Consider the following 14,267-nt stretch of genomic DNA (forward strand, 5'->3'; position numbering starts at 1 on the left):
ATCTTATCCCTACCACCACCACCACCACCCACAAACTAGTACTGCATGAAGAAGGTGGAAAAAGTGGTCTTCGTTTGCTAATTCTGGGAATACTCCCCCCAAATCCTGCTTAACCCACAAATGGAAAGGAGTGGACTTTGCAAGAAATTTGAAGTTGCCACTAGGGATGACAGGGCTCTCTCTGTGTGTGGTTGCTGTTTTAGCAATTCCATATGTCACTGTGAGTTTTAATGGACATGTATCTGGGCAGAACCATTGCTTTCCTTAAGCTAAATCAACTCCACATCTGCTAAATTAATGTTTCCTCCCAAATGGATTTGTAGATCACCATATACCACTTTATGCCAGCTCAAATGAGTGTTCCCAGAGAATGGACTTAGGGCACAGTCCAACTCACCTTTCCACTGGGCTGGGGTGAGTTGGATGCTATGTAGCACTGGCTGCGTTGGGAGGCTCCTGGCTGAGCCAGGCTTCACTGTGCTCCACCAGCAGAGGGCAGCAGAAATGTGGCTCCAACAGGATCCTGCTGGCACTGCCGGGTTCCACTGGGGAATGGAAGACCAGCACACGCTGGCAGAAACTCCAAAAACAGAGTGTTCCAGAGGCATGGCAGGGGAGGAGCCGGGGGGGGGACCTATGCGAGATCCTCCTTGTGTTCAGCACTTTTCCCCGGGTCCTGATGCCCCTGAAAACTCTGAGTAAAATAATTTTAAATATGCTTCTTTGCAGTCTACGGGGAGTGCTTACTCCCCAGGAGGCCTGTTTGTGGGAGCCAGCGCTTCCTGGCCGGCTCATGCACCGGAGAGGGAGGAAAATCCTGCAGAGCTTTCCAACAGCTCCTCCTCCACCAGTCCCACCTCCACCGGCTTCCTGGCAGTTGGATTGCCCTGTTGGTCACATTTGGCATTTCAAGTATTCCCAGTGATGCTTTTTGTGCTCCCCCTTCCTAAAGGAGAATTCAGTGGTGCTGTGAGAACTTTCTGACTCTTATCATTTAAGCCATTTCGAGCACAAATTGGAGAAAGAGGAAGTGGTCCTAAGCATTACAGACAATGATGGAATTGGGAATATCTTTCTCACCACCACCACTTGCTTGTAACCCCATTAGTGCTGCTCCTTGCATGCCCTGCTCTAACTATATTCATCCCATGGTAGCTTTTGGTGTGCTGTACAACCAAAGGCAGCATTGCCTGAAATGACAGGATAATCTTAGTGCATAATGGACTCAAGAAGGGGATTTCTCTAAGCCCTTGTTATAGCTGCAAGATGGGCTGATTCATGTGAAGAGCCTCCCTAGGCATCATTGGTAGGGAACTGCTTGATGCTTCACATTTCTCATCCCCAACAAGCAGCTGTGCATCTCTCCTGGGCTTAAATCAGCATTGCTGCAGCCAGACTTATGTGAAATGACACCCAAGAATTCAGATTCTCTAACGCAACCATTACAGCCTTCTGTGATATAATACAGATCCCAACAACTTTCAACACTTTCAACGGCAGGTTCATAGAGTGCAGACATTAATGTGTAACAGCTAGACGATTATTGTCAAATGCAGCCTCCAGGCATGTGAGGATCAGGATGGCTCAGCAACATTTGTATCAGGCGGTTTTGTCAGGACTTTTTTGTGTTTGTGTCCCCAGGCAATGCAGGGTATTAAGTAGGTCTGAAGTTCTGGCACATATAGGACATTTTAAACAATGAGTCCAAAGGTGATGCTATTGCAATTGCTACCTTTTCAAAGGCAATTTCCATTTTTATTTGTGAAATAAAGAGTGTGCCTTTGAGTACAGTTTTAAGAATATTGAAGAGATTCCCCGTCTGCATTCTCCTTGACTTGTAACTCTTTACAGACCAGTTTTCTGACTCTTTTGTCAGGCTGCAGCTATGCAAAACAATATGCTTGGATTGTCACCCCTAACATACTGTATTGACCCTAAGCACAGCTTGTTAGAAACTCCACAGATTTCAATGGAGTTACAGACTGAGGGCGTCAGGCAGGGCTGGTCTGGCCCAGCCCTACCATTAGGCAGAGTGAGGCACTCATTTCAGGAAGCAGATTTTGAGCTGGATTAAAATAACTTAATTGCCTTTGGGAACTATGCACCTTGACTTGGTAGAAAAGAGTGGGGAAAATTTGCTGCTCTGCTTCAGGCAGCGAAAGGTCTAGGGGCCAGCCTTGCAGCAAAAATTCCTTATTGCTTCTCCCCATATACTAGTGGAGGCAAAGAACCTGGGAAGCAGATACTGTAGGCACTGAATTACCACTGTTATATGAACATACAAAACTGCCTTACCCACAGTTGGAAGACTGGAGCATCTCACCCTGTATTAACTAACTGGTGTCAACTGGACAAGATCTAAGGTTGAAGTCTTTCCTATTTCTGTTACAAAAGAAGAGTCCTGCTAGATCAGGTCTATTTAGTCTAGTACCCTGTTTCCGATATGGCCAATATCTTTATAGCACTTGCCTATAAACAGGAAGATTTTGCAACTGCAGTGCCAAACGTATTAATCAATAACAAAATAATAATGGTGCAGTGGAATAACACTTGGAAGGTGGTAAAGATGGCCTAAATCAGTGGTGGGCAATCACTTCCAGCTGGAGAGACAGATCCAAAAGTAGCCAAATTGTTCCTTTGTAGCCAAAGCTTAACTTTTGGTTTGGATTTGGAGCTTTTCCCTGGTGTGCTGTTTTTGGCAGGGATAAAATATGCTCAGGAGCTCATGATCACTCCCCAGTGTAGCCATTCCCTGCCAAAACCTCACAACAGGCTAAGGTGTCAAATTCAAACAGTACTGAATTCAGGCCACAGCTGCAAAGGAGCATTCTTTCACACCCATGGGTTCACTTATCCCACAGCTAATATAACAGGAAGGAAAACTTTATCTTCCCCATCCCTTGCAGGCCAAGTTTGACACATGGGCGCAGCCACTCGCCTGTCAGTCATCTGACATCACAATGACATCTGGTCACCCTTTTTTGCCTTGCACAGGTCTTGCACAGCACTTGGCAAAGTGCTTTGCAGGACCTGAGAATCAGCAGATTGTTGGGTCTTGCAAAGCCCTGTGCAGTGCCTAAACACCCCCTTTCAGCTGAGTAAAGTCTTTACCCATCATATATGATGTCAAGTGGACAGGTGAGTGTGGCTTGGCCAGAATGTCCTGGTGAGCCTAATTAGACCTGTAGGCCAGAGGTTCTACCCCATCATATAATGACAGGTGATGGACAGAGGGGTGTGTGGCTTTGTCAAAACGGCCTCATAGTTCAAATGGGGAGGCCTGAAGGGCCTAATTAGGCTCACAGGCCAGAACATCCTCACCACTGGCCTAGAATATTGCAGTGACAATAATAATTCATCTAGCACTCTATCATAATCATCACGTGTGTGTGCCAGAAGATTACTTAGACTTGAAGGTGGGTGGGAGGGAGAACTGAAGGTGGTCAAATCGCCTCATCCAACCATGGGGAGGAAAATGAACTATGCCAGCTCCTTTGGAACCATGTCTTTCTCCTGGTCTACCCCCAGCATACGCCCAATCTGCTCCATAATGCTCCCTTTCCAGTCCTACCAACGCTGGAGCTCTGACATCATTAGGACAAGGACTGCAAAAATTCCCATGGTGGTGGGGAGGGGGCATCTGACACAAGATCCTCCTCTCTGAGATCAGACCTCTTGCTCCACCCATGGAGGAGATCTAACGCTTCCAGAGACCCCTGGACACGCTTACAGAGACTATAGGACTGCAGCGCCAGTATGCATTATTTATTTTAAAACATTTTAGCCCAGTTCTTTAGCTAAAAGGGCTCCAAGAGTGGCTTAGATAAGACTGGTAGCAAGCAGGTCATGCTTCTAAATTGGCCCTGGGATGGCCTCTTGTTAGGCTGGATTTAATCCAGCTGATTTCAGACATGGCACAGTATTAGTTTTAAATCAAACTCAACAATAAAGAACACAAAAGACTGACAACCAGGATGAGGTATATATGAGATATATACCTTTTAAAAAAAAGAATTTCACAAACACCTTACAAATGCATACTGTGAAATTTATAGTTGTTGCTTGCTGCTGTAAAACACATATTAATTTGTAATGTATTTGTGAAATTCATTGCATAAACAATATGCTTCTGAATAACAGTTGCTGGAATCTCAGAAGGGGAAAGTGCTCTTGTGCTCAGGTCTTGCATGCAGGCTTCCTATAGGCAGCTGGCTGGCCACTGTGAGAACTGGATGCTGGACTGGATGGGCCATGGACCTGATCCAGCAGGCTCTTCTTATGCTCTTACTGTCATTGCTTTTATTGTTGTTTTGATATTACACCCCCAACTTTGCTATTGACAGTACTCAGCCAAGCCAAATGTTATAATATGACATTTGAGACTCCCCCCCCCCATTTTTTAGCAGAGGGAAGACACATGCTAAAAAGGGGCCTTAACTGTGGGGTACAGAACATTCAATCCCTGGCATCTACCAGTAGGACTGGAGAGCTGCTGCCAGTCAGTGTAGGCAGTACTGAGCTAGATGGGGCGATGGTCTGATTTGTTATGAGGCAACTTCCTATGTTCCTATGGCTGCAATCCTATACACACTTACCTGGGAACGATTCTCATTGAATTCAGCAGAGCTTAGTTCTGAATAGACACACATATGATTGCACTGTGTGTCTTTAGTGGGCCGAGATAGCACTCTAATACTACTTCCCTGTTTATTATTATGTCAGTGAAACCTGAATCAAAGAGCAAATGTAAAAGTAAATAGACATTTTCTTTTTAATAGAATGTGTGCATACTGGAAGGAAATGGCAAGGTTCCAAAGCACTGTGGAACTAGTTCTGTGGTCCCAACTGGGACTTGCTTATCTTGAGCAGCAGCACTTCTTGGCAAAATGGGTTTTGAAATGGAGATGAATTTCAGTGACATAAGGGCAGTCATAGTTTTGTCCCAGGAATGCATGGTTCTCAGCAACCAGGATGGTGAGTTGCCCCTTGTAGTGGTGGCTTAGCTTTTTTTTAAAAAAAAGTCAGCAGTGTTGTCAGAAGAAGACAACCTTGAAAAAGGCAGCTTTCAGACAGACCACTTGTCATTATAAGTAAATCCACCTGAAAGTACTGTGACTTTTGTCTTTCCTTGCCCCCAGAAATTTGCAGAAATTCTTCCACACACAAACATACCCTTCATGAGTGAAAGGTTCCAGATGTAATATTGATTAATAGTGGAATAATACAGGATTATTAGCTTTCTGTAGCTGTATGGGGGTGGTTATTGTTTTGTTTTATTTTTGTTTTGTCTGATGATTATTTTGGCTTTTAATTATGTTGCAAGTCACTTGGAGACCTTCAGGTAGCAGACTAATAAATCGCACAAATAAATAAATAAAATACATAAATAAATGTTATGAGAAACAAATGATTGCCCAAATAGAAAGTTATTATTTTGTTTACGGAACCCAGGAACAAAAACTCTGCCTTGCACTGAGTGGGACAGTTGGTTCACCATAGATGAAATATGTTCAAGCTAGAACTCTAGCAAACCCCCAGAACCTGTGAGTTCTGTAAGTATGAATTAGCTGCTGCTCCTGTTTGTCTGGTCTCTATAGATCCCTAACACTTTTTGCACACAGATAACATCAACAGGGCTTTTAGGGATCATGACAGGATATAGGGAAGGAATTGATTGCTAAGACAGATGTGCAGCAGGTTAAGGGATTTCTCATCTCCATGAAAATGTCTCCTAGATGAGGTTCCCATTCTTCACTGCTACCTAGAATTAGTCATGCTGTCAAGTACCTTATCTATTTGCTTAAATCCAGTGGCATTAATCAATCTCCTTATCATAACAACCAACCCTAAAGGAGTGGCTGAAATTATTTAAAATCAGACATTAATAGGATCCTTCTAACCTATAAACATTGCAAAGACAAGTGATGTCCTGTTATCTTCAGTAATTTCCTACACTGATATTTTTTCCAGGGACAAAATGTTGATGCCCCTAGTGGGTAAAACTACATGAACAGTTATACATACAACCACATATATAACGTATTGTCCTTCCAAGCATGAATGCTGATTCACAGTCTGTCAGGATCTCTCTTCAGGCATCCAAAGGGGGGGGGGAAATGAGGGCTCAATGTGCATAGAGAGTAGTGGGTATATGCACTGTCCCCACCTCCAACATCCCCATAGGTCCAATATCCCTCATCTCCCAACCTTTATGTGTTCAGTGCAAAGTTCCTCAGGGAGACTCCTAAGGGCTGATTCACACAGAGATTTAGTGTGTGTCTGGTGCTACTCACAGCCCCTTTTAATCCTCATGGTTCACATGACATTACTAGCAAACAGATGCTAGCACACAGTTTCCCCCTTGTAAATCTGTACTAACCCAATTCTTTTATAATCCAAAAAGGGAAGGAAAAAAAGTCTCCACTTCATATCTCTAGTGCTTGCAGATGCTATGCTCTGATGCTTTTAAGTGGGTGTGTCAATCATTCTCCTTTCCACACCCACTCCTTCCTCCTCCCTTCTTTCATGTCATTTCCTGTGGGCTGAGAGAAAGTTCTACTGCTCTCTCCCATTCTGCAACCCCTTTTTATATTGCTGCAAATGGTGCCTTGTTTTTCCTTTCCCCCTAACTTGTGCATAAAGCATAACACTGCTCAAACAAATATTTGTATTTCAGCTGGATTGCAAAAATACAAATAATTGCATTTCAGAGTTTTTTTCTTTTATGAAACTTACTCTGGAACAAACTGAGCATGCAGGGTTGCCAAGGTAACCAGAGATGACCTTAAGAGGGTGTGGTCATTAGGAAGCTGTGTGATCCACCCTTTTCCTTCAGTGTGAATGGAAAACAGCAGATTGGAAGGTAGGAAGTGTGAACCTTGCAAATCTATCACACCTTGTCTTTAATCCAAAGTTCAGCTCCTGTGTGAATGAGCCCTAATTCTAACCATGTTCAGCTGAAAACAAACAGAACCCTCTCTTTAATTGGAAACCCTGATAGGGCAGGGTTTTCTACCACAGGGAGCAGTCAAGTTTGTATGACAAGTAACACCCATTGAAATTTCCACTTCTGTTGAACATGGAACTGCCTTCTTTTTCATCTGACCACCAGTTTCGCAATTGCAGGGTGAAGGATGCAAGCTCAGACAAACCCCAGGGGTGTGTGTTACAGCTCTGCTTTTGAAGAGCAATACTATTTTGAGGAGTGACCTCATAGAGGTGGTCTCAGCAAGTGTGCTATTGGCTTGTGGTCCTAGGTCCCAAGCGTCCCATCAGTACAAGCATTTCTGCTTGTGCAGTGGGACTTTGCCTCCTCTCCCTCCTTACCCACCCTGCACCCTCCCCAAAACTGCTCTGGAGGGTTGGAGGAACGCCTAGATCACACTTAGGGGGTACATGGGGAGGGAGAAGGGGAAATCCTTGTGCTGATGGGACACTGACTTAGCATTCAGTGTTAAAGCTATGGAGGCCTAGGTGGACCAAAACTTTCATACCCCATTCCTACTACCACATTGAGGAGGCCTAGTGACCAAGGAATTTTACATCCCACTGCCTTGCCTCCAGTTTATCAAAACTGTTTTCTTATTGCTGCAATTGCCACCACTTAAAACCCTAAATTCAAACAAATACCTACTTTAGCTATCCTTTTCTATTTTTCCTGCCACCATTTATTTCAAAAAGTTTTGTTTGCCTCTTTTTTTCAAATACAGTAGTTTAGTTTAGTTTTACTTTATAGTTTATTTATACACCACTTTTTGGCTAAAAGGCCCCCAAAGTGGTGAACAGCATATTAACATATTACAAAAGAAAAAAAGAAAAGAAATTACATAAGAAATAACCAATAAAAAATATAAAAATACAATGCAACAAGAACAAAGTAAAAAAACTGCAACAAAAACAATGTTTTCTTTGTTTTCAAATGATGCACACAGTTACCATAGCAGACATGGTCTTAGGAGACACATTCCTTCTTTTCTGAGAAGCACATCATGTCGTCAGCCAAGTTGTCCCTCTCCACCTCCATGTGACCCTTTTTGTGTGTGAGCTGGGCATCAGGATTGTAACGAGAGAATTTTCATTGGGGGCATAGACAAAAACTGAGGAGGCAGAAGGGTTGGGGCATCAGTCACTATATAAGAGGTTTCTGGGGGAAAAGTTTTTATAGGTAATGACAAAAAAACCAATTTATGCATTTAATTGGGAATTATGACTTGTGAAGTTTACAAAATACAATATTTTCAGATGCAAAATAGTTGTGCAAACAAAATAAGTGACTAAGAAGTAAATGTGTATCGTGCAAGTCATCTTACCATAATGATCTAAAGTTTTAATAAAATCTAATGTGCCGTGATTTCTCTGCAAACTTGCAGAACTGTTCACTTGAAATTCCTTTAAATATGTTACTTTCAAAAGCCAAGATTACTGTTTGCTTTTCTCTGATGAAGCTTTGAATGCATGCATAGAGTCAACACGTGTCAAAGTTGACAATGAATTTTCACACACAGCTGTAGATGCACCAAAGGTGAGTCCTGCAGCGTACAAAGTGTACATGCATGGAAAGGCTTCCTTGTACAGGTGTTCTTGTTGTTATGTGCCTTCAAGTGAACTACGACTTATGGCGACCCTATGAATCAGTGACCTCCAAGAACATCTGTCATGAACCGCCCTGTTCAAATCTTGTAAGTTCAGGTCTGTGGCTTCCTTTATGGAATCAATCCTCGTGTTTGCCCTTCCTCTTTTTCTACTCCCTTCTGTTTTTCCCAGCATTATTGTCTTTTCTAGTGAATCATGTCTTCTCATGATATGTCCAAAGTATGATAACCTCTGTTTCATCATTTTAGCTTCTAATGATAGTTCTGGTTTAATTTGTTCGAACACCCAATTATTTATCTTTTTCACAGTCCATGGTATGCACAAAGCTCTCCTCCAACACCACATTTCAAATGAGTTGATTTTTCTCTTATCCACTTTTTTCACTGTCCAACTTTCACATCCGTACATGGAGATCGGGAATACCATGGTCTGAATGATCCTGACTTTGGTGTTCAGTGATACATCTTTGCATTTGAGGACCTTTTCTAGTTCTCTCATAGCTGCCCTCCCCAGTCCTAGCCTTCTTCTGATTTCTTGGGTATTGTCTCCATTTTGGTTAATGACTGTGCCAACATATTGATAATCCTTGACAAGTTCAATGTCCTCATTGTCAACTTTAAAGTTACATAAATCTTCTGTTGTCATTACTTTAGTCTTTTTGACATTCAGCTGTAGTCCTGCTTTTGTGCTTTCCTCTTTAACTTTCATCAGCATTAGTTTTAAATCATTACTGGTTTCTGCTAATAGTATGGTATCGTCTGTATATCTTAATTTATTGATATTTCTCCCTCCAATTTTCACACCTCCTTCATCTTGGTCCAATCCCGCTTTCCATATGATATGTTCTACGTATAGATTAAATAAATAGGGTGACAAAATACACCCCTGTCTCACACCCTTTCCGATGGGGAACCAATTGGTTTCTCCACATTCTGTCCTTACAGTAGCCTCTTGTCCAGAGTATAGGTTGCACATCAGGACAATCAGATGCTGTGGCTCCCCCATTTGTTTTAAAGCATTCCATAGTTTTTCATGATCTACACAGTCAAGGCTTTGCTGTAATCTATAAAGCACAGGGTGATTGTCTTCTGAAATTCCTTGGTCTGTTCCATTATCCAGTGTATGTTTGCGATATGATCTCTGATGCCTCTTTACTTTCTAAATCCAGCTTGGATGTCTGGCATTTCTTGCTCCATATATGGTAAGAGCCTTTGTTGTAGAATCTTGAGCATTACTTTACTTCATGGGATATTAAGACAATAGTTCAATATTCCATGGGATCCCCTTTCTTTGGAATTGGGATGTATATGGAACGCTTCCAGTCTGTGGGCCATTGTTTAGTTTTCCATATTTCTTGACAGATTTTTGTCAAAATTTGGATAGATTCAGTCTCAGTAGCTTGTAGCAACTCTATTGGTATGCCATCTGTTCCTGGTGCTTTGTTTCTTCCAAGTATTTTAAGAGCAGCTTTCACCTCACATTCTGAAATTTCCGGTTCTACGGTTCCTCTGTGAATGAGTCTGTCATCCTGGCATCTCCTTTATAGAGTTCTTCAGTGTATTGCTTCCATCTTCCTTTTATTTCATCTCGGTCAGTCAGTGTGTTTCCCTGTTGACTATTCAACATCCCTACTCTTGGTTTGAATTTCCCTTTATTTCTCTAATCTTTTGGAATAGGGCTCTTGTTCTTCCCTTTTTGTTGTCCTCTTCTAGTTCTATACAATAACTATTGTAATAGTTCTTTGTCCTTACGTAGTAGTCGCTGTATTATTGCATTTAGGGTTCTGGCCGTGTTTCTATCTCCTTTTGATTTTGCTTTCCTTCTCTCTTTAACCATTTGAAGTTTCTTCACTCATCCATTGAGGTCTTTCTCTCTTTCTAACTAGAGGTATTGTCTTTTTGCATTCTTCCCTGATAATGTCTCTGACTTTACTCCATAGTTCTTCTAGTTCTCTGTCAACTAAGTTTAAAGCCTCAAACCTGTTCCTTATTTGATCTTTATATGCTTCTGGGATGTTATTTAAATTGTATTTTGGCATGATGATTGCTTTGTTGTTCTTCTTTAGCTTTACTCTGATTACCGATATGACCAGTTCATGATCTGTACCGTAGTCTGCTCCTGGTCTTGTTTTCGCAGAAAGTATGGAACTTTTCCATCTTCTGTTTCCAATTATATAATCAATTTGATTCCTATATTGACCATTTGGTGATGTCCACGTGTACAGTCGTCTTTTCGGTTGCTCAAAAAATGTGTTTGCAAGAAACAAATTATTGGCTTCACAGAGTTCAATAAGTCTTTCTCCTGCTTCATTTCTGTCTCTTAAGCCCCATTTCCCCACCATTCCTAGTTCTTCTCTGCTCCCTACTTTTGCATTCCAGTCTCGCATGATAATGTTGGAAGCTGGCGAAAATGTAGTCGTGTAAGACACAGAGGGAGGTAGCAATAATATACAGCAGTCTATGTGCAAGAATACTTTACTTGTGCGTTCAGCATACAGCATACTGGTTACAGAATACAGGATACACGGCAGCAGCATCAGTCCCCGACAGCATACAGTCTCGATATACGTAGCTCACTGTTAACTCCATCCAACTTTCCCCCACACTCAACACATTCCCTCCTGCTTGCTTTATAGGGCTTGGGCTCATTAGTGGTTACAGCTGCCTGATAGCAGTAACCTGAGTCTTGTTATCTCCCTGGCTCTGCCCAAGAGTAGCTTAACCCTTTCCTACCTTGTTTGTGAGGGCAACTGCTGGCTCTATGATAGCCAACATTCCCCACTTGGCATCACAAACATAACAATCCATATTTTTGCAGGGTGTGGTTACTATGCTATACATAATACATGATATATTTTTATAACATGGGGTACATTTTCACATACATTAATATATAGGTTTACATATCTATATTAATATATAGGTTTACATATCTGGTGGATGATATGAGAATGGCACTAGATAGGGGAGAATTCACCTTTCTGGTCCTCCTTGATCTCTCAGCGGTTTCGATACCGTTGACCACGGTATCTTACTGGATCATCTGGAGGGATTGGGAATAGGAGGCACAGTATTAAACTGGTTCCGTTCCTTTCTCTCCGATAGACACCAGCAGGTGGCATTGGGAGATGAGGTTTCAGACCCTTGGCCCCTCAACTGTGGTGTGCCACAGGGTTCTATCCTCTCTCCCATGCTATTTAACATTTATGTAAAGCCGCTGGGAGCTATCGTCAGGAGGTTTGGGCTGCAGTGCCACCAATATGCGGATGACACTCAGCTCTACCTCTCATTGAAGTCCTCACCAGAGTTGGCTGTGGAGACCATGTCCAAGTGCCTGGACTCCGTGAGTGGATGGATGGGAAGGAACAGGCTAAAGCTGAATCCTGATAAAACGGAGGTACTGCTCGTGGGAGACAAAGGAGGGTTGGGAAATATTGACCTGGTGTTTAATGGGGTAAAACTGCCCCTGAAGGACCAGGTCCGCAGCCTCGGGGTGATTCTTGATTCCGGGCTGACCATGGAGGCTCAGGTTTCATCAGTATGCCGGGCAGCTTGGGGTCAACTATGTCTCATCCGGAGGCTGCAACCCTACCTTCCTGTCCACCAGCTCCCACTCGTAGTACATGCGCTGGTCACCTCTCGTTTAGACTATTGCAATGCGCTCTACGTGGGGTTACCCTTGAAAACAGTCCGGAAATTACAACTGGTACAAAACACGGCGGCCCGTTTACTTACGAATAGCTGCCGTTATAATCATATTACCCCAGTGTTATACAATCTTCACTGGCTTCCAGTTGTATTCCGGGCTCAATTCAAGGTGTTGGTATTAACCTTTAAAGCCCTATACGGTTCCGGCCCAGTATACCTGAAGGAGCGCCTCCAACGTCATAAAGTATGCTGCCCTACAAGATCCGCCACTCAGGGCCTTCTCTCAGTTCCGCCGACTAAGGTAGTTAGGTTGGTGAGGACTCGGGAGAGGGCTTTTTCTGTGGCGGCCCCCACGATTTGGAACTCCCTCCCAATAGATCTTCGACATGCCCCTTCCCTAGACATATTTCACCGGGGCCTGAAAACGTGGCTTTTTCATCAGGCCTTTACGATCCTTGAGACTTCCAAGATGAATTAGTTCTGGAACTGTAATACGAACAATCTACTAAATACTGTAATTCTTACTGTACTGTACTGGCTATATTGTTATTGTATTTTATTACATTTTATTGTACGCCGCCTAGAGTGGCCATTGGCTAGATAGGCGGTCTATAAATTAAAGTTTATTATTATTATTATTATTATATATTCAGGCTCAAGTACATTAGGTTTCATCATATTCTAAGTGGTCAATCCAATCCCTTCCCCCATCCAACATTATGAACCAATTCCTATAGTCTCGATCTGTCCAGTCATCTTTCTCTGGTGTTTCCTTTGTTACAGGGGTAGGTACTATTTTCTGTGTTGCTGCTTGCCTTTTTCTTTTGTCTACACTTGGTAATGTCTGCTTGTTTGCTTTGGTTTTGGGTTTTATCTTTCCTTCACTCTCTGTGATAATAGACACTGTAAATCTTTCTGGTGGTTGTCTGAAATTGGACCTTTGTGACCGGCGTGGTCCACTTTCTTGCTCTGAGCTTTCTGGCTCCTCACTGCTCTGTTCTGCTCTAGCTACTGTGCTGCTTGTCGGCTCTTCATCATCAGCCGAGTCAGCCTCTGCACATTCCTGTTTCATTCCCGCAGGTTTGCTTTCTTTTCCTGCTTCACTGAGCACTTGAGGTTTTACTGCGCTGTCTTGTGAAGCCGTGCTTTCTAAATATACCATGTCAAAGTGCTCTGTTTCTTCCCATGCTTTATCATTTGCATTAACACTTCTACCGACAATAACTCTTTCATCATTTGCATAAACACTCCTACTGATAATAACTCTTTGTTTGCCAGGCACCCATATTCTATACGAACCGCATTCATAGCCTATGATGTTTCCCTTTAATGCTCTTGCAGCTAATTTACCCTTCCTTTGCGCTTTAGGTATACTAGCCCAACAGGTGGTTCCAAAAGTTCGAACGTGGTTTAGCTTTGGCTCACATTTATTCAACATTTCATATGGGCTGCAATTTACTGCCTTTGCATAAAGCCTATTCTGAACATAGTTCGCATACATTAGGCTTTCTGTCCAGAACATTGAGGGTAATACAGAGTCTTTAAGCATAGCACGTGACATGTCCTGCAGGTATCGATTTCGGCATTCCGCCAAGCCGTTCTGAGAGGGTGAAAAGGGGGCTGTTAGGGAATGTTTTATCCCTTGTTCTTTAAAGAAGTTTTGCAGCCCTTGAGATAAGAATTCACCTCCTCGGTCTGAGTATAGCTGTGCTATCTTTTCCCCAAACTTGTTTTCAACCCATTTAACGAAATATTTAATTTGCGCAGCAGCTTCTGCTTTGTTTTTCAATAAATATACAAAACTATATCTTGTATATGCGTCAACCAGTATTAAATAAAACCTGGCTCCGCCTTTTGATTTCCGGAACGGACCGGCTAAATCCATGTGGAGTAACTCAAACTCCCTTGACACTTTTATGTTACTAGTTTTCTCCACAGGTGCTGCAACAGATTTATGTTCTCTACAGACATGGCAGTCTACATAATGGTTACAGCTTTTGTAGGTTACGTCTAAGCTGTGCTTGGGTG

The sequence above is a fragment of the Rhineura floridana genome, chromosome 2 (assembly GCF_030035675.1).
Source record: "Rhineura floridana isolate rRhiFlo1 chromosome 2, rRhiFlo1.hap2, whole genome shotgun sequence".
Classification (NCBI taxonomy): domain Eukaryota; kingdom Metazoa; phylum Chordata; class Lepidosauria; order Squamata; family Rhineuridae; genus Rhineura; species Rhineura floridana.